This window comes from Lepidochelys kempii, chromosome 1 (assembly GCF_965140285.1).
Source record: "Lepidochelys kempii isolate rLepKem1 chromosome 1, rLepKem1.hap1, whole genome shotgun sequence".
Lineage (NCBI taxonomy): Eukaryota > Metazoa > Chordata > Testudines > Cheloniidae > Lepidochelys > Lepidochelys kempii.
In genome coordinates this window covers 242,518,854-242,541,659 of record NC_136380.1, presented here as the reverse complement: position 1 = coordinate 242,541,659, position 22,806 = coordinate 242,518,854, and the positions used below count along the sequence as shown (strand labels likewise).

Genomic DNA, 22,806 nt, shown 5'->3' with positions numbered 1-22,806 from the left:
CTTCACTTTTACCAATTAATAGATTTTTACCACCTTCTTAATAATATAACCTAATCACATGAATCTTAAATATTTTGTAGTTGGTAGCATACTTACGTTGTAAAGTACAGAACAAATTTGTTCTTTGGAACCAGCATATTACCTCATATATATGTACAGTGGTTAATGAAGGTATGTCTGATGACTAAGGCTAACTTTTAGGTACGGTATTTTTAGTAAAAGTCATGGACAGGCCATGGGCAATAAACAAAAAGTCACAACCTGTGACCTGTCCATGACTTTTACTAAAAATACCTGTGACTAAGTCTTACCTGCTGGGAGTGGGGGGCGCTCCTGAAGACTGCTGCTGGAGGGAAGGGGGGGCGCGTGGGGGCGATGCTTCTGCTGTGGGGGCCAGCCCATGGCCCCCTGCCGCTGCTGGGGGGGCGGCCCATGGCCCCACTGCCGCTCTTAGCGGTGAGCAGCCCAGGCTCCCCCACCCCTTGCCATGGTTGTGGGCAAGAGCGGCCTGAGACCCACACCACAAGCACTGGTCCCAGACCACTGCTCCAGGGCAGTGCTGGGGACCAGCTGCCTGGGGCTGCCATAGCAGCGGCTGGCCCCGCAGCTTCCCCAGCTTCTGGGGTGGCCTTGAGGTCAGCCACACCAGCGCTGCAAAATTCATGGAGGTCACAAAAAGTCACAGAAGCCATGACCTCCGTGAATGATTCACAACCTTACTGATGATCTCATTGCAACATGTGACTGTGTGGGTCTGCCAGGCAATATTAATGCTGGGCTCTGACGGGTTGACCTTTAGGCACAAAGGCCAAGATTATTAAAAATTGATGCCTACAGTTAGGTTCCTAAATTCATAATTAAGCATCTAAAATGGGCTGCTGCATGCTCAGCAGTTTTGAAAATCAGGTCTCCTGCTTAAGAGCCAAAATATTTGGGAGCCTAACTTTAGACATCTATTTTTAAAATATTGACTTAATGCCTGATGTTCATGTCTGAGATTATGTGTTATTAAGACTCCATAGTGGTCCATGAACTTCCATACTTATATTTCTTTCTCCCAGCTCCAGACAATTTCTTACTGGACAATTCAATATTTCTTTCATCAGGGAATGTGAACTTGTGTTTTGAATTTTCTTTACTCAGTGAGTTGTGAGAATGAAAGTGAATGAAGGGATAAGGCTTGGGGTTGAAATTAAGCCATTATGTTGGAGCTTCCGGCATCTCATGGTCCCTTCTTAGAGTTAATGTTTACACAAAACTCTCTTTATCCAAGACCATCAAATTCTGCTTACTCAGACAGCTGGAGTAGATTATGCATATAGCCAGGAGAAAGAACGTACTCTGACATTTATACTATACATTCTTGTAGCAAACACACACCATGGGACAGATATGTGCAAACAGACATATGTTGTATAGTGATCACAGACTTTCTAGCTACCACTATATTGAAGTTAATTTTCAGTATATTTAGCTACAGATATATCACGACTCTATAATGTCATGTCTATGAAATACACAGAGAGTGTTATGCAGATAAACATGATCTCACGTTAAAGGGCTATAATGACATCATGAGACCTACGTAAGCAAGAAACAGAACAGAGGATCCATTTTGCTTGGTGTTTTGTGAAAGCCTGTATCATAATAGAATGGAATAAGGCATGTAATGCTGACAGGGTTAAAACCTTGCTATCTTGCCCAATATATGCAAACTTAAACTTACTATTAAGCATATATAAATCTATCTGATTTATCCTTCATGAGTGTACATGTTCACACACTTGGAGTGGGATTTTTAAAAGTACTCGTCTAACTCCATCATTGACTCCAATGGGACGAGCATTAAGCCATTGTTGAGCACTTCAAAAAATCCTACCCAGAATAGAGATACAAATCTGCCTGTTATTCTCTGCAGTAGAAATTAAAGCTGAGCTGGCACTTCCATTCTAAAATTCCTATTTTCAGATATGTCTAATTTTCTCATTAATTATATTTTGGACTTTAATTTCTCTGCTTAATCTCAACTTAGAAGTGAGTATTTTTTAGAAAGTTTATTGGAAGTATATTGAGGCATTTGTCAAATGAGCAAAAATTATTTTGGCCAGTGAAGACATGTATCAGATGCTTTTTTTAAATAGAGAACTCAAAAACAGGTTTGTTTTTAAATTTCAAACTTAGCACATACATATCCTTCAGTGAAGATTATTGTTTTGGCAATGTTTTGGGGGGAAATCTTGACATTGAAATAAGTCATAGACATTTAAAATAATATACTGATCATGCACATCCATGATCTATTAATTCATACATTATTTGGACTATTGCTTTAAGAAAAATGCAGCAAGCTCTGGACATCAAGTGTTTTTAAAAAGCGCAGATATTTGATGTGATGAAGTTGTTCTCATTGCCACAAGTAATTCTTTTCAGATTTACAGTTATGTGAGGTTGAAGCCTTATTTTATCTCTTGAAGAATCTCTTCCGATGGGCAGTTAGTCCTCATTGCACTTCTCTCCTCCTCAGACTTGCTACCTCCTCATTTTTTATACTTTTCATTTAAATGTTTTAAAGGAAATTATATATATCACCATCTGGCCAAGTCACTGTATGAACGGCAGTCTGTTGTGAGTGGACTCAAGAGCTCAAGTGCTTCCGAGTCAATTGGGTCTAAGTAGAGTCTAGTCATTGCTTCCAGTTCTGGGACACTAGGGCATCCTCCCAGGCCTAAAACTCTTTTCAGATGCCTTTGTTTGGGATGTGGACACCACTGTCCAGCTACCTTAGACTCCAGAACAAGTATCTGAGACCTCCTGAGCACCCCATTCACTTACACAAGCTGCCTCAGTCCCACCTAGGGTATGGGCACTCAGGGCTTCTAGTTTAACCCCTCCAGAAACAACAGAGCAGGAAAACAAGGAACATAGGCTTAGCAAAGGAATTTCTTAAGCACAGTTACTTTATTCTTAGATCATTTGAGAGTTACAGATCTTCAGAAATAAAACAAGTGCTGAGACACTCCCTCCCCTAGACTGAGCTAACCCCTTCTTGTGAGTTTGTGGTTCATCAACATTTCAGTCTGAGCAGAGTTTCTCCTGCCCCCTGTCTCCTGACCGTCCTTTTTACATATGGTGATGACTAGTCCCCTGCACAGAGCAGAACCCCACTCTTAAATGGAGTCTCTGTCACTGTGTCATGTGCTCAAGCTGAGATGCTGTTGATCCCAGTCCTGCTTGCACTCCTGCTCCTTCAGCAGGCCTTTCTGTAGAAAAAACATTGTTCCATGAGGGTGGGCCATTAGTTGAGAGACAATCTAGACTATAAGCTCTCTGGGCAGGAACCACTGTTTTGTGTGGTGTTGGTATAGCACCTAACACAGTAGGGTCTTGGTCCACATCTAGTAGTTGTAGGCACTACTGAAATGCAAATAATAAATCAACAATAAATCAATCAAAGTTGATGGCCCCAGATTGCAGTCTTGATGGCTTCTCAGTGATAGTCCTTCAACGATGTGTCAAACACCTTTTCTGGGGAAGGCAGGTAGCTGGAATGCAGCATAACAGATTTGCCCTGGAGCAAACCCAGACTTGTGCAGTCACAGTGCTAATATTTCCACACACAGTACAACATAGAGTTAATATCTTGATACCATTGCAAAATTCCTCTTCCTCTCTCCCAACTCAAACCATGACTCACGCTTCCTCTTACTGCATCATACTGCAATTCCTCATCCTCACAACCCTTTGCTCTCATTTTTTATATTCTTCTTAGTAACTATTCTGTTTAATTTTTAATGTTGCTGCTGTGTTGCACAAAATACATAAATCTATGAAACAAAATTCATCTCTGGTATAAGCATAGTATGTTAATTCCAGAAAAAATTTGGCCCAGTTTGTTTTATCACTCCCTGACATGGGAATATGAATGCCATTTTTTGATTAAGGGCTTGTCTTTATGAACAGTTAATGCTCAGAAAGCTGGGGTGTAAACCCCTACCTTGCACTAGTCTGCCACACACCAAAAATTCTATAATCCTGTTTCAAAGCAGGATTGATCAAATCATACTACAGAACTTCTTAGTGTGTAGCAGCAGGGTTCACACGGACAGTTAGTGCATGGTAGATTTACACCACAGCTTGCCATACTGGAGTGTAACTATTCATATGGACAAGCCCTAAGTTATCCACTTTCTTTATATATAATCAGAAATTTAGGGCTGGAATGGACTTATGGACCTTAGGAAGTCACAGGTCCAGCCCTCTGCACTGAGGGAGGATCAACCAAACCTGGGCCATCCCTGACAGGTTGTTTTCCTATCTGTTGTTTAAAACCTCCAGTGATGGGGATTCCATAATCTCCCTTGGAATCCTATTCTAGCTATCTTTATAGTTAGTTAGAAAGTTTTTCCTAATATCTAACATAAATCTCCCTTGCTGCAGATTAACCCAATTACTTCTCCTACATTGGACTTGGAGAACAATTGATCACCATCCTCATTATAACAGCCCTTAATATATTTTGAATACTGTTATCAGGGCCTTCTCCCCTGACTCTTCTTTTCTCAACACTAACTATACCCAGGTTTTTTTCTTAAGCTTTCCTAAGATCAGGTTTTCTAAACCTTTTATTATTTTGGTTGCTCTCCTCTGGACTTAAAGTGTAGCACCCACAACTGGACACAGTGCTCCAGCTGAGGCCTCATCAATGCCAAGTAGAGCAGGACAGTTACCTCCCGTGTCTTACATATGACACTCCTATTAATACACTGCAGAATGATATTAGCCTTTTTTGCAACTGCATCACACAGTTAACTGATATTCAATTTATGATCCATTGCAGCCCCCCGCTCCTTTTCAGCTGTATTATCACCTAGCCAGTTATTCCCCGTTTTGTAGTTGCGCACTAAGTTCCGTCTAAGCTGCGTGGCTTCACAACAGCCTATTAAGTGCCATGCAGGCGCTCAAGGCTATGGCGGGGAAAGATTCCCCTCCCCCGGCCCAAACCCAGCCTGGGCCAGACCTTTCACAGCCGGGGAAGAGGTGCCTCTCCCATGGCACTGCCCCAGCCCAGTCATGACTGTGGAAGAAGCGCCTATCCCACGGCCCCAGCCCCAGAGCTGCCACAGCAGGGAGAGACGCTCCCCCCACCCCAGTGCTGCTGTGGGCAGAGAGCTGGGGGGAGTCTTCTCTCCCTGCCGTAGCCCCGGAGCAGCCTGAACCCCAAACTCCTCATCCCCGGCCCCACCCCAGGGCCCGCACCCCCTGCCTCAGCCCTGAGCTCCTCATCCCTGGCCCCATCCCGGAGACCTCTCCCCCAGCCATACCCCAACTGCCTGCCCCAGCCCTGACACTCCGAACCCCTTGGCCTCACCCCCACCACTTGAATTTTGTTATGTGCACCAATATGGACGTGATGTGTCACACATCACGTCCATATTGGTGGACATAACAAAATTCATTCCACACATGGGTGGGAAAAATTAGAGGGAACACTGGTTATGCTTTTTTTTTTCCTTCTTAGGGGAAGTACTTTGCACTTGGCTTTATTGAACGTCATCTTGTTGATTTCATACCAGTTTTCTGATTTGTCAAGGTCTTTTTAAATTTTAATCGTGTTCTCCAAAATGCTTGCAACCCTTCCAGTTTGGTGTCATCCACAAATTGTATGAGTATACTCTCTACCTTATTATCCAAGTCATTAATGAAAATATTGAATAGTAGTGGACTCAGTACGCACCCCTACACGACCGCACTAGATATGTCCCCCTCTTTCCCCAGTTTGACAGCAAACCATTGATTAACTACTTCTTGAATAGTCTTTCAACCGATTTTGCACCCACTATGATGTTTCCTGAGGTACCCAGGATTATGAGCCACCTCGCTACCGCCTGCCTTTAGTGTAAGGAAGCCTTCGTGTGTCTGGTGTGGGTCAGTTCCCCAATTCCACTGGCCAGGGCAACACAAGCATTTCCTTCTAGGCCTCACAGGTCCTGCATTTACTCAACAGGTTAGCAATAGGCACATCCCAACCCTTGAGCCCTCCAAGCATCTCCTCAGCATATCACAGATTTGCTGCTTCCAAAGAAACAGTTTGTGCCCGCTTATCACTTCCACCCCAGATCGCTGCTCTGCTTAACACACAGCACTTAACACACAGCATTTATAGTGAAATCAGTGTCAGTTTATTTAACAAAGCATAGAGATTCAAGTAGTAGCAAGCAGAAGTACTGGAAACAAAGAGGTATATATAAAACAAAATCATAAAGCCTAAACTTAATTAACAAGATGTCATGTCTTGTGGAATATTGCTCACCCAAAATCCCCACAGCATTTTACAGCCAAGCTGGCTGTGATCCTTTTATGAGACAAATGCTTAGTCAGCATGCCTCCCAGGCAAAGGATCCAGTGTCTTTTTTTGCCCCCCAAGATATACCAGTCCCATCCTTTCGTTTTATTCAGAAATAGGAAACCCCCTGCTGTTTTTCATTTTGTAGAATTCCTTTCTTGTAGATTTTGCAATCTCTCGTTTAGCAGCTGACTTGGTATGCAAATAGGCATACAGTGTGAGGTATGCAGTACCCACATAGCCAGACAGGAAAATAAGTGTCTGTTATCTCCTACCTGAAAGGAACATTTCTAAGGTATGTCACCTTCTGGTGATCTGCCTTAACTCCAAGACCCTGAGAATAGGAGTTGGGGGATAAGGTTCTGTGGCCTGCAACGTACAGGAGGTCAGACTACATGATCATAATGGTCTCTTCTGGCCTTAAAATCTATAAATCCAACATAATTTTCAGTATAGATACATAACTCCTTAAATGTAATGAATACATACATTTTGCAATGATTGTGTTGACAAGTTAAAGTAGTATGGGCTGGATGAATGGATTATAAGGTGGATAGAAAGTTGGCTAGATTGTCGGGCTCAATGGGTAGTGAGCAATGGCTCCATGTCTAGTTGGCAGCCGGTATCAAGTGGAGTGCCCCAAGGGTCAGTCCTCGGGCCGGTTTTGTTCAATATCTTCATAAATGATCTGGAGGATGGTGTGGATTGCACCCTCAGCAAGTTTGCAGGTGACACTAAACTGGGAGGAGAGGTAGATACGCTGGAGGGTAGGGATAGGATACAGAGGGACCTAGATAAATTAGAGGATTGGGCCAAAAGAAATCTGATGAGGTTCAACAAGGACAAGTCCAGAGTCCTGCACTTAGGACGGAAGAATCCCATGCACCGCTACAGACTAGGGACCGAATGGCTCGGCAGCAGTTCTGCAGAAAAGGACCTAGGGGTTACAGTGGACTAGAAGCTGGATATGAGTCAACAGTGTGCCCTTGTTGCCAAGAAGGCCAATGGCATTTTGGGATGTATAAGTAGGGGCATTGCCAGCAGATAGAGGGACGTGATCGTTCCCCTCTATTCGACATTGGTGAGGCCTCATCTGGCGTACTGTGTCCAGTTTTGGGCCCCACGCTACAAGAAGGATGTGGAAAAATTAGAAAGAGTCCAGCGGAGGGCAACAAAAATGATTAGGGGACTGGAACACATGATTTATGAGGAGAGGCTAAGGGAACTGGGATTGTTTAGTCTTCGGAAGAGAAGAATGAGGGGGGATTTGATAGCTGCTTTCAACTACCTGAAAGGGGGTTCCAAAGAGGATGGATCTAGACTGTTCTCAGTGGTAGCAGATGACAGAATAAGGAGTAATGGTCTTAAGTTGCAGTGGGGGAGGTTTAGGTTGGATATTAGGAAAAACTTTTTCACTAGGAGGGTGGTGAAACACTGGAATGCGTTACCTAGGGAGGTGGTGGAATCTCCTTCCTCAGAAGTTTTTAAGGTCAGGCTTGACAAAGCCCTGGCTGGGATGATTTAGTTGCAGATTGGTCCTGCTTTGAGGGGGGGGGGTTGGACTGGATGACCTCCTGAGGTCTCTTCCAACCCTGATATTCTATGATTCTATGACCTGTGGTCGACTGACTCTCTGTAGAGACCTTACATGCTACCCTTCAATGAACTATTATGCAAGTGTCCAACCCAGTTGATCCCTGTAAAATCCTGTGTATCTCCTTGCTCCCTGCCAGTTGGCACCAAGATGTCAGGATCCCAACACAGGCTGTCAATGCCAAGGGTCAGAGTAGGGACAAACCTGAGTCAAGAAGTAGCAAAGGAGTGGGTAGTCAGGTTCCAGGTCAGGCTGATACCCAGGGCTAGAGTCTGAGTCAGGTCTCCGGGTCCGAGTCAGAAGGTGAAGACCAGATCAAGCTAAGATCAAAGCCAAGAGTTCAGGAGCAAGGAATGGACGTGGCAGGTACATTAAATATACACAGTTGCCTGGGCACTCCCTGGAATGTCCGTTAGTTTTATATAGGGCAGGGAACCAATCAGGAGTCAGGGGGCTGCTATCTCAGACCCCTTGAGGTGGGACTTCCTATGGTCTGTCTCTGCAGCAGGTCATGGGCAGTGAAGTGCATGCCAGTTACAGCTGCCACAGGTGGCAGCATGGAGATGCCAACTGCCTAACAGCTCTGCAGGCCTGGGTTCTAGCCCCACAGGGCCTTACATTACCCCACACACACAAAGTGTCTGCTGCCGACCCAGGTCAAGGGCATGGAATTGTTTGGATGGGCTTCATGGAAGGCTGCCACAAGGCCCGGGGTATGGAATTGGGACATGTGCTCCCAGGATCGCTCTTATGGACCATAGCCCTTCCAGTCCGCAAGGTACCAGAGGAAGCCATGTCCAGTTTTTGAGTCCAGTATCTCATGGACCTCATACCCATCATGTCCTTGGATCTGCAGCAGAGGGAGTGGTGGCAGAGCCTGCTGAGCAAATGGGTTGTCGATGTAGGGTTTTAACAAGGATACGTGAAACACTGGTTATATTTTGAGGGATCTGGGTAACTGAAGCTTCACAGTCACTGAGTTAATTACCTGGCTGATGGGATATGGCCTGAGATATCAGTGGTCCAGTTTATGACATGGCCAGTTGCACTTTTTGGCCAACGGTGAATGCTGGACCTTCTTGGCGCTGGCAGTCAGTATGCTGCTTATAGTCTTCCTTGGCCTTGTTCAAGGAGGCCTTGATAGCTTGAGTTCTTCTTGGACCTTGTGGATCTGCCGCACCCAGTCGGCAGCTGTGGGATTGGTGGAATTGACTGGTATGGTCAGATGAGGACAGAAGTGGAAGTGCATTTTGCGTACAACGCAGGCTCTATCAGTTATCCTGGTGGAAATTCATGAAGAAGCACAGGTATTCTTCTAACACTCATTCGGATTGACCATCAGTTTTTGGGTGATAGGCGATGGATGTGTAAGTGCTGTCTCCTAAGCAACTACAGGGTTTCATGCCAAAACTGTGACACAAACTATGGACCCCAATCAGTTGTGACTCACTCCAGAAGTCCATGGAGATAGATGACATGAGTCACCAGGAACTGAGCCATTTCTTCTGCAGAGGGCAGGTGTGCTGTGGGGACAAAGTGGACCATTTTTGTCAACTGGTTGACCACAGTGAGGACTACAGTGTGCCCATTAGACACAGGGAGCTCGACTGTGAAGTTCAGGGTAATGGCCACCCATTGTCTAGATGGGGTCTCAGAAGACATTAGAGTTCCAAGGAGTTTTGAATGCAGTGGCTTGGTGTGGGCACATGTCTCACAGGAATCAATGTATAAGTGGATTGTTGTGTGCATTTGGGATCCACCAGAAGGAGCGGTTGGCCACAAAGAGGGTCTCAAGGTGCCCCAGATGGCCTGCTAATGGCGAGTAATGACAGAGCTGCCGTACTTCTAACTGGGGAAGTCCTGGCAGAATGTACAAATGGCCCTTGACATAGAGCAAGCCAGCCTGGACCTGGTTTTACCCCAAACTAGCTGTCTCAAGTTTCTTGGGAGGGAGCTCCTCTTCTGTAGATGAGCAGATCATTGACATGAGGTCTTGGGGAATTGTGGCATCCAGTAAGTTCCGGGGCTTAAGAATGTGTGGGGACTCCATGTGCCGGGGGTGGGATCTTGTGGCTGATGGGATATTCCCCCTCTTCAAGACAAGGCACTGGCTGTCTTGTTCTATATCCCCCAATGGTACATGATTGTGAAATTGAAGCCTGTGAAGAACAGAGCCCAGCAAAGCTGCCTCTGTTTCAGTGCTTTAGCTTGGCAGAGGTACTTTAAGCTTTTAAGATCTGTGTATACCTGTACTGGGTCCCAAGGACCCTCCAGATAATGGTGCTGCTCTTTAAAGGCCGCTTTGATAGCTAGAAGCTCTTTATGTAGAATTTTGTAATTCTGTTCAGCTGGAGCGACCTTCCACGCATAGTAGGTGCAAGGGTGGAGGTGCTGTTGGGGACCATGTATTTGAAGAGAGTATAGCCCCACCTGCCACATTGGATGTATCTGTCTCAACGACAAAAGGTAGTGCCAGGTTGGGATGGAACTTGAATCGGGTCACTGGTAAAGGTCAGTTTGACCCAGTCAAATACTTGTTTGGCCTCCAGAGACCAGGTAAAGGTAGATTTCTTTGGGGAAGATGCACTGTCATTGGGGTGATTTGGCCTGACAACCCAGAGATGAAGCACCTGTAAAAATAGTGAACCCCAGGAAGCATTGCAGCTCTTTGATATTGGGGGGGATGTGTTGTTCAGGATCCTTGGAAAAGATGAGGATATTATGCAGGTAGACTACAATGTACTGGTCTAGGACATCATGGAATAACTTTTTTACAAAGTGCTGGAATGTTGCAAATGGCATTACCAGGTATTCATAGTGGCCTTACTGTGTTCGAAAAGCTGTCTTCCATTCATCCCCAGTTTGAATTCGAACCAGGTTGTAGACCCATCCACAGGTTGAGTTTTGTGGCGGAATTCATTACAATTCTCCTGGAACACAGAGAGGAGACTGGACTTTAAGGTGCAAGTAGTGCTCACCATGCCTGGGACATGCCTCAGTGAGGAGTGGGGAGCATTATCTCAGGACTTGCCCAGGCCAACCCCTTATACCGGGGTCATGTTAGAGCTCCTGATGGGCAGCTGACAAGAGTATGGCCAGATCCCCCACAATAGAAACATAGCCTGAGGTGGCAACAGCACCGTTTTTCCTCAGGAGTCACATGGCAGCGGGTGCTATCCAGCTGCATGGATTTGGGGTTAAGGTTGGAGACAAGTACCAAGGGGCACCAGTCGAGTGGTAACACCAGAAGCCTTCCTTTCCTCTCATAATTTGCCAAGTCTATTGTCAATGCATATGAAAGATATCTAGGTTGGGCGGGCCTCCACATGAGCTAGCTCATCCTTAATCTCCTTGCGTAGTCCCCACCAAAACTGGTAGACCTGGGCCACTACATTCCACTCAGTGTTGGAAAGTAGTCACCAAAAGTAGGTGGTGTAGGAGGAGGTCAGTCCCTGCCCCTACTGCAGTTTGCAGTTTGCTAAGCAGACACAGTGGGGATCATCAAATATAGCAGAAAATACCCGAAGAAAGGCATCCCAGTTCAATCGTGTCTGGCTTGCTCGTTCAAGTAGGGGCAAGGCCCAGTCCAATGCATCTCCTGTCAGGAGGCTAACAATGAGTCCCACTTTTGCAAGGGGGGTAGAACTGGGGGAAGAGCAGAAACAGAAGGTGGCATTGGTGGTTAAACCCCTGGAACTTTTGGCAGTCCCCATTCAAATGTTCTGGGAGGGGGCCTGGCTCCAGTTACAGTGCAGTGTTCTCATTCTGCAGCCTGGTCACCTGTTCTCATAGCTCTGGTTATCTGTGGCATGCTGTGCCAGTTGGGCCCACACTGTCATGTTTTCTTCATGGAACTGGGTGGCTTGCCTGTGCAGAGCTTGGTTCTCTTCTACGAGGTGCGATACTTGGTTCAAGACATGGGGAGCTCCTCCTGGGAGTCGTCCAATACCCTCTGGAGCATGCTGGCCAGTGAATGGCCCACTGCCTCCATGCTGCCCTCGGGTAAGCCTTCAGCATGGCCTAGAGTGGTCTAGACAATCTATCAGGATCCCAGCACAGGCAGTCAAGACTAAGGGTCAGAGCAGCAGCAAACCTGAGGCAGTGGAGTGCGTAGTCAGGTTCCAGGCCAGGGTCGATACTGAGAGTCTGAGTCAGGTTTCACGGTCTGTCAGAAGGCAAAGTCCAGATCAAGTGAAGGTCAGAGTCAGGAATGGTCATGGCAGCTATAGGATATCCATACTGTTGCCTGGACGCTTCCTGGAACTTCCCTTAGGTTTATATAGGGCGGAGAGCCAATCAGGAGCCATGGGGCTACTGTCTCTCAGACCTCTTGAGGTGGGACTTCCCATGATCTTTGTCCACAGTTGGGCTGTGGAGTACAAGCTTGTTGCAGCTCCTGGAGATGTCAGCTGCCTGGCAGCTCTGAGGCTTTGGGTCTTACACGGGGATCCTGTGGTCACACCTAGCTTATAGTAGTGTCATCTAGATCTCATTTCCCTAGTTTGCTTATGAGAATGTCATGTAGCACAGTGTCAAAAACCTTACTAAAATCAAGATATATTTTATCTACAGTTTTTTTCCTATCCCCTAAGCTAGTAACTCTGTCAAAGAAGGAAATTAGTTTGCTGTGGCATAATTTGTTCTTGACAAATCCATGCTGGCTATTACTTATCAACCTATGATCCTCTAGGTGCTTACAAATGGATTGTTTAATAATTTGTTCCAGTATATTTCCAGGTATCAAAGTCAGGCTGACTGGTCTGTAATTCCCCAGGTTCTCTTTATTATGCTTTTTAAAGATAAGCTGTTTGCCCTTCTCCACTTCTCTGGGACCTCACTCATCCTCCATGAGTTCTCAAAGATAATTGCTAATGGTTCCGATGTTGCTTTAGCTACTTCCTTAAGTACCCTAGGGTGAATTTCATTAGGGCCTGCCGACTTGAATACATCTAATTTATATAATCTTTTACCTGTTCTTTCCCTATTTTGGCTTGCATTCCTTCCCCCTTGTTGAATATATGGTCACACTTAACTTTTTTAGTAAAATAGACCTCAAACACCTCAGCCTTCTTAATGTCATCCGTTATTAGCTCCCTCCCTACTAAATAATACTAAATGTTTCTCTTTCTGCTAATGTAGTTATAGAACCTGTTCTTATTGCCTTTTATTTCCCTTGCTAGGTGTAACTCACTTTGTGCCTTACCCTTTCTGATTTTGTCCCTACATACTTGTGCTATTCCTTGGTATTCATCATTAGCAAGTTGTCCAGGTTTCCACTTTTTGTAGGGTTGGTTTTTGATTTTCAGGTCATTAAAGAGTTCCATATATATACACTCACAGATGTGTGTCCAGTACATACACACACCAGTGGAAGATGTATTCTGTTGAAAGGGCGTTTTGTGGGGCAGTGAGCTCTATCCTGATTTCTAGCCAGAACATTTTTGCTCTGGTTTTCTTCTTTTGTGATGTTTGAACTTGTTTCCTTGAAATTTTGGCTCAAGGGCTGAATTATAGTCCAAAAAAATGAAGCAGCAGCTCAGCAGCTAAATTATAGGAGACTAACGGAAGACCTTGTCTACACATGGAGTTATTCCAGAATAGCTATTCCTGAATAACTCTCTATGTGGACACACTTATTCTGAACTAAGTATGCCTTGTTCCTGTTCCGCTTTGAAAATGGATTAAGCTAAACAGGAACAAAGCACTCTTGTTATTCAGGAATAGCTATTGTGCTTTAAACTCACGTAAACCTTAATCCAAATTAACTTTAAAATACCAACAAACCCTAGCAATTCAGAAAGAACAGGCCTCTGAAGGTAAATGTGTCTATAACAGAACCTAGATGTGGGGGTAGGTCCTCTGCCTTTGTAGACATATGTATGAGAAATACATCACACTGTACTCTCGCCCTGTATGGCTGCATAAACATAAATATCTGATCCTTCCACCTTTTTCCCTTAAAAGCTGTTAACCCATGCACAGGTAACTTTCCAGCTTGGAGGAAAATGCCACAGCCCATTCTACCCTCCCCTTGCTCAACTGGATTTTGTTTCAGGATCTGTGGGTCAAAATACAAACAAAGAATATTTTTCAAATTATGAAGCACTTTATTTATTTAAGTCTTAGTACTTTTATCTGCCTAACTGCATTTTCCCTTTGTATTTAAAGTATTCCCATGGGAGAAAGAGGGTTAGTTTTCCAGGTTCAAAGAAGACCCCAAGAGAGCAATCATTCACATCTTGGAATTTTAATGAGTTTTGTAAATTACTTCAAATCTGGTACATTAAATTCAGGCCTGTCCCCTCTAATATTCTCTTTAGGAGATAATGCTCCCCCAGTCCCAGTGTGAAAAAAATTAATCCTCTTGAATGTTAATAACACTAACGTGATTAGGTGAGCACGTTAAACTGAAAACCAATAATGTTAAAGAACAAGGGAAAATGAAGCCACTCTCTTACCAATCAGATTTTTTTAATATAAATTGTTTAGAATTCTTTTATATATTATTATTTTTCTTGCTGTGATTTCAGTGCAGCAACTTCTGTTGGTCGAGGCTAGTCCTGGGTTGGTCGTAGCTGTGGGTAGAAGCTCTGTGCCTCATCATAGCTAGTGCTCCTAGTACCTTACTGGGTGAGGCTGGGACAAGAATGCTGTGAGCTTATTTTGAGGCTAACACTCCTACACAACTTCCTGGGGCTTCTCCTGAGAGGAGAGACTAGAACAGAAGTAGCTATAAAGTTCCCATACAGCCAGCACATACACAGTGACCCGTGGAATCTGTTATATAAATAGATAGCGGAATAGTGTCTGTCAATATACCACATGCTTCAAAGCGGAAAGTGCTTGAGGCATTAGGTCCTGACCTGTAGAAATAGAAATTCCAATTTGAATAATTATATTAACCTAGCATTTTTCATTGGATGTAATATTCTGGCATTATTATTTTTCTAGCATCAGATATACTATTCTATCATAACCGAGCATTCATGGGGTAATTGAATTACTGTCATAAATTGTATCTAAAAGCCTCAAATCCAACTAATAAACAGTGGCACCCCAGTATAGTGAAGAGGATATGTTTGGTTTTGTTTTACTCAAAACCTGAGATTCTAAAATGAAGGTGCTTATAAAGAGCAAGGTGATGTTATAAGTGGGAGAAGATTATTTTTACCTACCTGGTAAAAATAATCCCTTTATTTCTGCACTTGGGAGTTGTGGAATATAATCTCTTTGCCTCCTATGATTGCATAGGGCACTGATGGCTGTATACAAGGAAGAGAAGTCTTAGGAAAACACATCTTTGTTTGCCTTGGGAATCATTGTAGCAAGGCCTGGTCCCCTTCTCTTTCCATTGTGAATAGCTTCAGTAAGACCCGGAGCAGCCAAGGAGTCCTCTTTATCCCTCTCTTACTCACCCACAGAAGAGGAGGAAAAGGAGGTGATATTTCTTCTTGGTCGCACCACTTACCACCTGCAATATCAGATAGATAGGAATTGTTGCATTCCTAGCAGCACAATTTGTGTCTTTAACATAATTTTTCTAGCAGCAAAGTTTCAGTATAACAGAATTCAGTTACTGTAAGTGAATTCCAGTTTTTTAACCAAAATATATTCTGCACTTACTATTTATAATGCCTTTCTTGCCATAGGATACCAAAGCACTTTATACATTAATTTAAGCTAACATGTCAACACTGCATATGTCATAAATACAAAGGGAAGGGTAAACACCTTTAAAATCCCTCCTGGCCAGAGGAAAAACCCTTTCATCTGTAAAGGGTTAAGAAGCTAGGATAACCGTGCTGGCACCTGACCAAAATGACCAATGAGGAGACCAGATACTTTCAAAAGCTCGGGGGAGGGAGAAACAAAGCCTCTCTCTCTCTGTCTGTGTGATGCTTTTGCTGGGAACAGAAAGGAATGGAGTCTTAGAATTTAGTAATCTAGTAAGTAATCTAGCTAGATATGCGTTAGATTCTGTTTTCTTTAAATGGCTGAGAAAATAAGCTGTGCTGAATGGAATGTAGATTCCTGTTTTTGTAACTTAAGGTTTTGCCTAGAGGGATTCTCTATGTTTTGAATCTAATTACCCTGTAAGGTATTTACCATCCTGATTTTACAAAGGTGATCCTTTTACTTTTTCTTCTATTAAAATTCTTCTTTTAAGAATCTGATTGTTTTTTCATTGTTCTTAAGATCCAAGGGTTTGGGTCTGTGTTCACCTATGCAAATTGGTGAGGATTTTTATCAAACCCTCCCCAGGAAAGGGGGTGTAGGGTTTGGGAGGATTTTGTGGGGAAAGACGTTTCCAAACTGGCTCTTTCCCAGTTATATATCTGTTAGACGTTTGGTGGTGGCAGCGATAAAGTACAAGGGCAAAAGGTAAAATAGTTTGTACCTTGGGGAAGTTTTAACCTAAGCTGATAAAAGTAAGCTTAGGAGGTTTTCATGCAGGTCCCCACATCTGTACCCTAGAGTTCAGAGTGGGGAAGGAACCTTGACAACATATATCCTTAATAAATTTTGAACATATAAAACAAATATATCTTAACATACGTCATGTGAAAAATAGAGAAAGCAAGAATAAACATAATTTATATATAGTTCCTATATAAACTACCCTTTCCTCATTCAGATCTTCCCTTAAGACTGACTACTTCTTCTACAATAAATTAACGAACAAAAACTTTTAATTATTTTGTTTCTTTAAAAAAATCTTTATTCTACTCTACTTTGCAGTAGCCCTTACTGAGCTACCACATTACTTTATCCAGTCTACCCTGTCATGCTTCTCTGCCCTCTTTCCTATTACCTTGTTATCTTCCTTCCGCCTACCCCCTGTTAAATCATTTGCATTCTTCTTTAGGGAAGAGTACTGTATTTGAAGTCCTGGCCAACTTGTGGACTCTGTAAAAAAAATTATTAGTAATAATAATTGCTCTAATTATTATTATACTTATTTGCAGAGTATAACCAGTATTTTCAAAATTCAAGGAAGAAGAATTAATATAGAGGTTATCTAATGTAATTAGCTATATTTAGCCGTACCTGCAAATTTAATTAAGGCTTTGGGCTTGGGCAGGTGGAGAGAACCTGTGATGATCTACTTCCTATTTCTTAAATACTAGTAGAAGATAGTTTTAAATATTAGTGATAAATTGATTCTAGCATAGATAAAACTAGGAGAGGGTGCAGCTGCTTTATTCCCATCCTTCCAACTCTCTTGATATTTAAGGTCATTGGGGTAGGATTGTCTTTTATGCTTGTACAGTACTCAGCACAATGGGTCCCTGTCCTGGTAGGTACCTCTGTAATTCAACTAATAAATAATAATTGCTCATTTTGCAAATCCAGTGAATGCCAAGTCTACACACATGACAATAGCATTTACACTCTGTGTGTAACTTACATCACCATTTAGGTCACTACAAGATTTGATTTTCTGGCTCTGAAATGTTTGCTGCTGCAGTTTGGGGGTAGTCTTGTTACTTGTATACCGAATCCATAAGTAGGTTAAGCAAGTTTCCCAGTCAAGTGGGAAATTAACATATATATGATTTAGGAACACTCAATTTATTATTTATTGCTAACCTTTTTTTTTCTTCACTTTATTCTCCTCTGAAATACATTAATTGCTAAGAAAACAATGCTGTCGCTGGTATGGTCAGAGCTTAGTGATACACACAAGTGCAGTATAAATTCCATTTATATAATTTTTTCAAATGTATACATATACCATTTGTGAAATAAAGGATTTTCTGTGATTATATCATAGATTCTATTGTGTATATACACATACCAATTGGTTTTGAAGAGATGTACAAGTTGAAGTGTGCCTTTTGACTTTTTGGATAAGATGTGGTGTGGTTTGATTTACATCTAATATGTCCTCTGTTGGGGGCAAATTGCCCAAATGGATCAATCAGATAGATCTTTTCATCTCTCATGTCTGTGATCCTAAACACATCTTCAACAACAAATACTATATGGCCTGATCCAAATACACCCAAACTCGGGAGGACAGTCCAGATCCAGAAGCCAGTATGGTGTCTGTCTCTCTCAATCCCTTTAGAAAAGTGGTTCTCAACCAGGGGTACGTGTACCCCTGGAGTACGCAGATGTCTTCCAGGGGGTACATCAACTCGTCTAAATATTTGCCTAGTTTTACAGCAGGTTACATAAAAAACACTAGTGAAGTCAATACAAACTAAAATTTCTTACAGACAAAATGAGAACATAAGCAATATTTCAGTAATAGTGTGCTGTGACACTTTTTTATTTTTAAGCAAGTAGTTTTTAAGAGAGGTGAAACTTGGGGTATTCAAGACAAATCAGACTCCTGAAAGGGGTACAGTAATCTAGAAAGGCTGAGAACCACTGCTTTAGAATATCCTTTGGTTGGTTTTTTTTTCTTTTTCCTTTTTGCTGTAATTACTTGCCTACGCTCTATTTTACTTGTCCACAGCTCCTGCTCTCCTGTTTTGAATACAGCTCTCGTTTGTTTTTCTGCCTTCAGTGTTTATATAGGATTAGTAATGGGAGGGAAGTAACATCCTATTTACTGAGAGTCTAAAGGGAAAATTCCCCCATAAAAAACAAACTTTAACATTCTACAACAAAAGGTGTCTTATTGCAGGAGGGGCTGGGAAAGGGTCACCAACTTATCCACATGTCAGCGCCACACCCACCCAACACCCATATAGTTGAGAAATACCTTGGAAGATGTTGCAAAGGTATCCTCTCTCTTAAGTGCCTGCCAACTTTCAAGGAGAGGTGGAGACAGGCACAGTGCAAACTAACCTCTTGGTGACTTGTTTGTTATTCAGTAATGGAATAAATGGGAAGCATTCCTAGAAGCAGTTCTGAAACCAGGTGGGGAGTAGAAGGGGAGAGAGTTTGAATCTGTTATGTATTATCTGAGGACACTGCTTCTCTACCCCAACCCAGACAGAGACTTCCCCTTCCTTCATGTGGAGATGAAGTATAAATCATTGTGAAGCTGCTCGCTGAGGTCCTTGTTATTCATTCTCTTCCTGTGATATCTATTTTTTACCTGTCATCACCTACACCCACACATGGCCTTTTACACTAGCCTGTCCTTGGTCAATTCCATAAGGTAAGTGTGTAATTCTCATCATGTCCCAGGCTGAGGAAGAAAACAAAAAAGAGTGAACATTTACATGTTCTTGTGCTTCTTTATCACCACAGGAAAAGGTAAGGCTGGGCAAGGATAGCACTATTTCCTTCTGCATTCAATTCACAGGAGCTGGGAGCCCAGGGGTAAAATTTGATCAAGGTATAACAGACATTTCAGAGAATGTTTCCCCAAAGTTTGAGATTGCTAAACCTCTAGATTTATCTGGTTATAGCATGGAGGACTGGACATTCCTTGCTTATTAAGGAGACTGGCTGAATGAGAGCTCAGCTACTCTGGTCCCAGCTGTTCCCAGGAGGTGTCACTAAAAGGAATGATATAGAAGTGCTGACTATGGGAAAGGTAACCAATCACTTATTAAAATAATCCTGTGATGCTGAAATCATGTAGAAAACACGTAACATTCTTGTCTTCAGCTTCTGAAGAAATCTGTGGTGATAATCTCGTATCCAGTACTTTTCTAACCTTCAAGTTTGAACTGTCGTCCATTCAGCAGTCACCAGCCTTACACTGGCATGTATTTTTAAATATTTCACTGTCCTGTCCTGTCCCCGCCCTTTGCGACCTTGCTCGTGGACAGCTTGAATGGAACCATACAAGGTTTATGCCTCTTTTCTCCTAGGTTAATAGGTTCTCTTGAATTCTTGATAATTCTACTCAGAATATGATGATTTTTCTTTGAAATAGCAGAGAAATTAATAATTTAAACCATGAGAAAATTAACATCAGGAATTGGATTTCTTCTTTTCCTAAGTGAATGTAGAGCTGGTGTAAACTGCTGGATTGAAAACACTGTAGACCGAAATCAGCTCTTTGTCACAGATCTGGTGTGCCAGAGGCAATGACAGGTGTTGGCTTTCCTACATAGTCCTCCAGAGGGCTACATAACCCTGACCTGGAGGAAACACTGCTAGGGATGAGAGGAGAATTCAGCTTTCATTCCTTCTGTTACTGTCTCTTTATAAAACGTCCTTTGCCTTCAGATAGTATGTATTATGGTGCTTAGCAGTTCTCAAGTGTTGGACACTAGTGATATTATTCGCATTCACTCCTTGGGGCCTCTGCAGAATATGTCAACTAAGTTGCCAATTTACTGGTATTGCCCTGAGGATGTGATTGCAGGTTTTATCTGCACCCCAGATAAATTACGTGCTAGTCTGGATAGGGTGTAGGATCCCAATATCATTCTGTGAAAACTCCAGTTTCTGAAGGTGTCTTAGGTACAGGATTCTCACTCCTGTGGTCTTAGCTTCATAGCATGAGATTGATTGATTGAATTTCCCTACCTTGTAAGGGTTTTTGTTTTTGTTTTTTTACACTTGTGGGCAGCTGTAGCTAAGTAGAGTGCAACCTGAGCTCCTTCTCAATCATCACATGCCCCACCTTGCCAAGTATTAATCTTGTCCTCCAAAAGTTTCAGTTCCTTCTTATTTGCAGTTGACAAAGGAGCTCCTTGTAGGAACCTGGGCCTCATTAGCTATCACTAATGCTCTTCACTCAAGGATGCCTCATCAGGGATCCTTTTTCTTGTTGTAACCTTGTCTTTCAGTAAGGTCCAGTATAGCTGGTGAATTTTTTAGGCTTCCATCTTGGGTGCTTTAACAGAATTCTGTAATAGTTCTGCATCTTTTTGGTCAGTGCTTCAGTGCCTATTTCTCTCGTACTGCAGCACTCAGGCACTCAAGTGCACAGTACTTTTTTCAGCGTTTTTGTGTTCATGTTTTTTCTTTTGGTAAGCAAGTTCATCCTGCTACAGCATTGTTCTCAGTACACTGAAACCACAGTTTAGGTACTCTGGCACCAAAGTTCATTGCATGCCTCAGCACCTTACCTTACAGTTAAGTTTTGGTGCTTGTTGTGTCTGTTGGTCTGGAGCTGATACACCTGGGCCTTTTTCTTTTATTCAGGTTGTGATACAGCAGGGCCAGAGAGCAGCAGGAAAGTGGTAGATGGGAGGTATATAAGCCCTAGGATGATCAAGGCCTTATTCCCTGTGGACTAGGGAAAGGTTACTACAGGGTAATTGGTTTCAGAGTGGTAGCCATGTTAATCTGTATCAGCAGAAAGAATGAGGAGTACTTGTGGCACCTTAGAGACTGCATGCATCTGATGAAGTGGGCTTTAGCCCACGAAAGTTTATGCTCAAATAAATGTGTTAGTCTCTAAGGTGCCACAAGTACTCCTCGTTCTTTCTACAGGGTAATTGGAGAACCTGGAGCCACTTAAGGCCCTGCCCAAGACTTAATAAAAAAAACCCTGCTTCAGTCAGACAGAGAGAGGGAAGGAGAGCTGATTAGCATTTGGAGGAGTATTACTGTTAGCCAGAGGACCAGGGGAAAGGAAACCCTGCTCAAGCAGAGCAGAGGGACTCCCCCCGGCACAGAGGACTGAGGGAAACCCTACCCAAGGGGAGAGAGGGTAAGCAGCTCATAAAGCTGAAGGAGCAGGGACCCAGAGTAGGTGAGCGGACCTGGGTCCCTTCCCCGCTACCCTCTCTTCCCCCACCGGGGCACTAGTGGAGCCCACAACACCCAAGAATAGGGGCAAGGGGTGGCACCCTGACCCACCACACCAAGAAAAAGTGCGGGACCCACCACGGTAGTGTCAACCATTTGCAACAAGGTGTAGAATTCAAGGAAAAAAGATGACCACTCAGCAGCTTCAAACTTTGTTTTGTGAGGCAGGGTGAAAGAATATTGATTGTTTATTGTGGAATCTGTTAAGATCTATAAAGGTATCAGATACATTTGCAGATGTCTCCCAAGTGCTAGGTGGGAAGCATCTCCAACATTCCTTGAGGCACCTCGGGAAGACTTCATTATATCTGCCACAAGACCAGCAAAGAATGCGTCAAAGGCTAAACCTCCAAAGCTAAATCCTGGGTTGGTGAAGACCACTGAGTGCCAGGACTCTGTGCCACTGCACCCAAATCAACTCACACCTGCCTTTTGCCCCAGATAAGCTGAGCAGGATAGTTTCACTATCAAAGTATGACACCAGCAAGACTCAAGACTTCACTAAGCAATGGCTCCTCGACATATCTGGGACCTTTGCACTTGACGCTGGTGGTAGTGGACTCTGGTTCACTGAAGCCTCCATGCATATGATCAAGGTAGGAGGCAAGAAGGAGTGGCAAGCAGCTCTCTGGTGTACCTCTGCCAAAGCCCCCAACTCCAGAAGGCTCTGTATTGGGCCTCTAGATTTTCTCCTCCCTGCTTTTAGGTGCGTAAACCAGAGAGGGAGATGGCAATTCTAGTATATATTTGATGTGACCCAATCCCTTCTGATTCTCTGCAAGGTAGCACACAACGTCAGATTTGAGTCATTTGTCTGGCCCTGCATCAGTGGTTATAGGAACTTTTGGCACAGTGGGAGCTCATTTTACACAAAGACTGACTCTTGCACCCTAAGATATGTGAGGCCAGTGCAGGAAACTCTTACCCTAATGCCAGTGCCTCTTGTGGTAAAGGTTTCAGCACAACTGGTATTGTTGCCTCCCAGAGCCTCACATTGGCTAGACCATTCCAGCTGCTTGAGTGTGGGCAGGTTGAGGATAAAGGATGGTAAGGATTGCTATTTGGACTCAGATAACAAGGAGGATCCTTCTGATGCCAAATTCTTTACTGTCATCCTATGGAGGAGCATCAAGACAGTGACTGCACAGAAGAGTATCTGACCTTTCCCCAGTTCTTACAAACACTGTCAGAGATAGCT

At 43.4% G+C, this 22,806-nt stretch overlaps 1 protein-coding gene across 13 annotated transcripts in view; it reads left to right on the top strand.

The window, feature by feature from the left end:
* Positions 1-22,806, top strand: part of ERC1 (ELKS/RAB6-interacting/CAST family member 1) — a 552,070-nt gene that overhangs the window by 512,509 nt on the left and 16,755 nt on the right. The window lies entirely within an intron of this gene.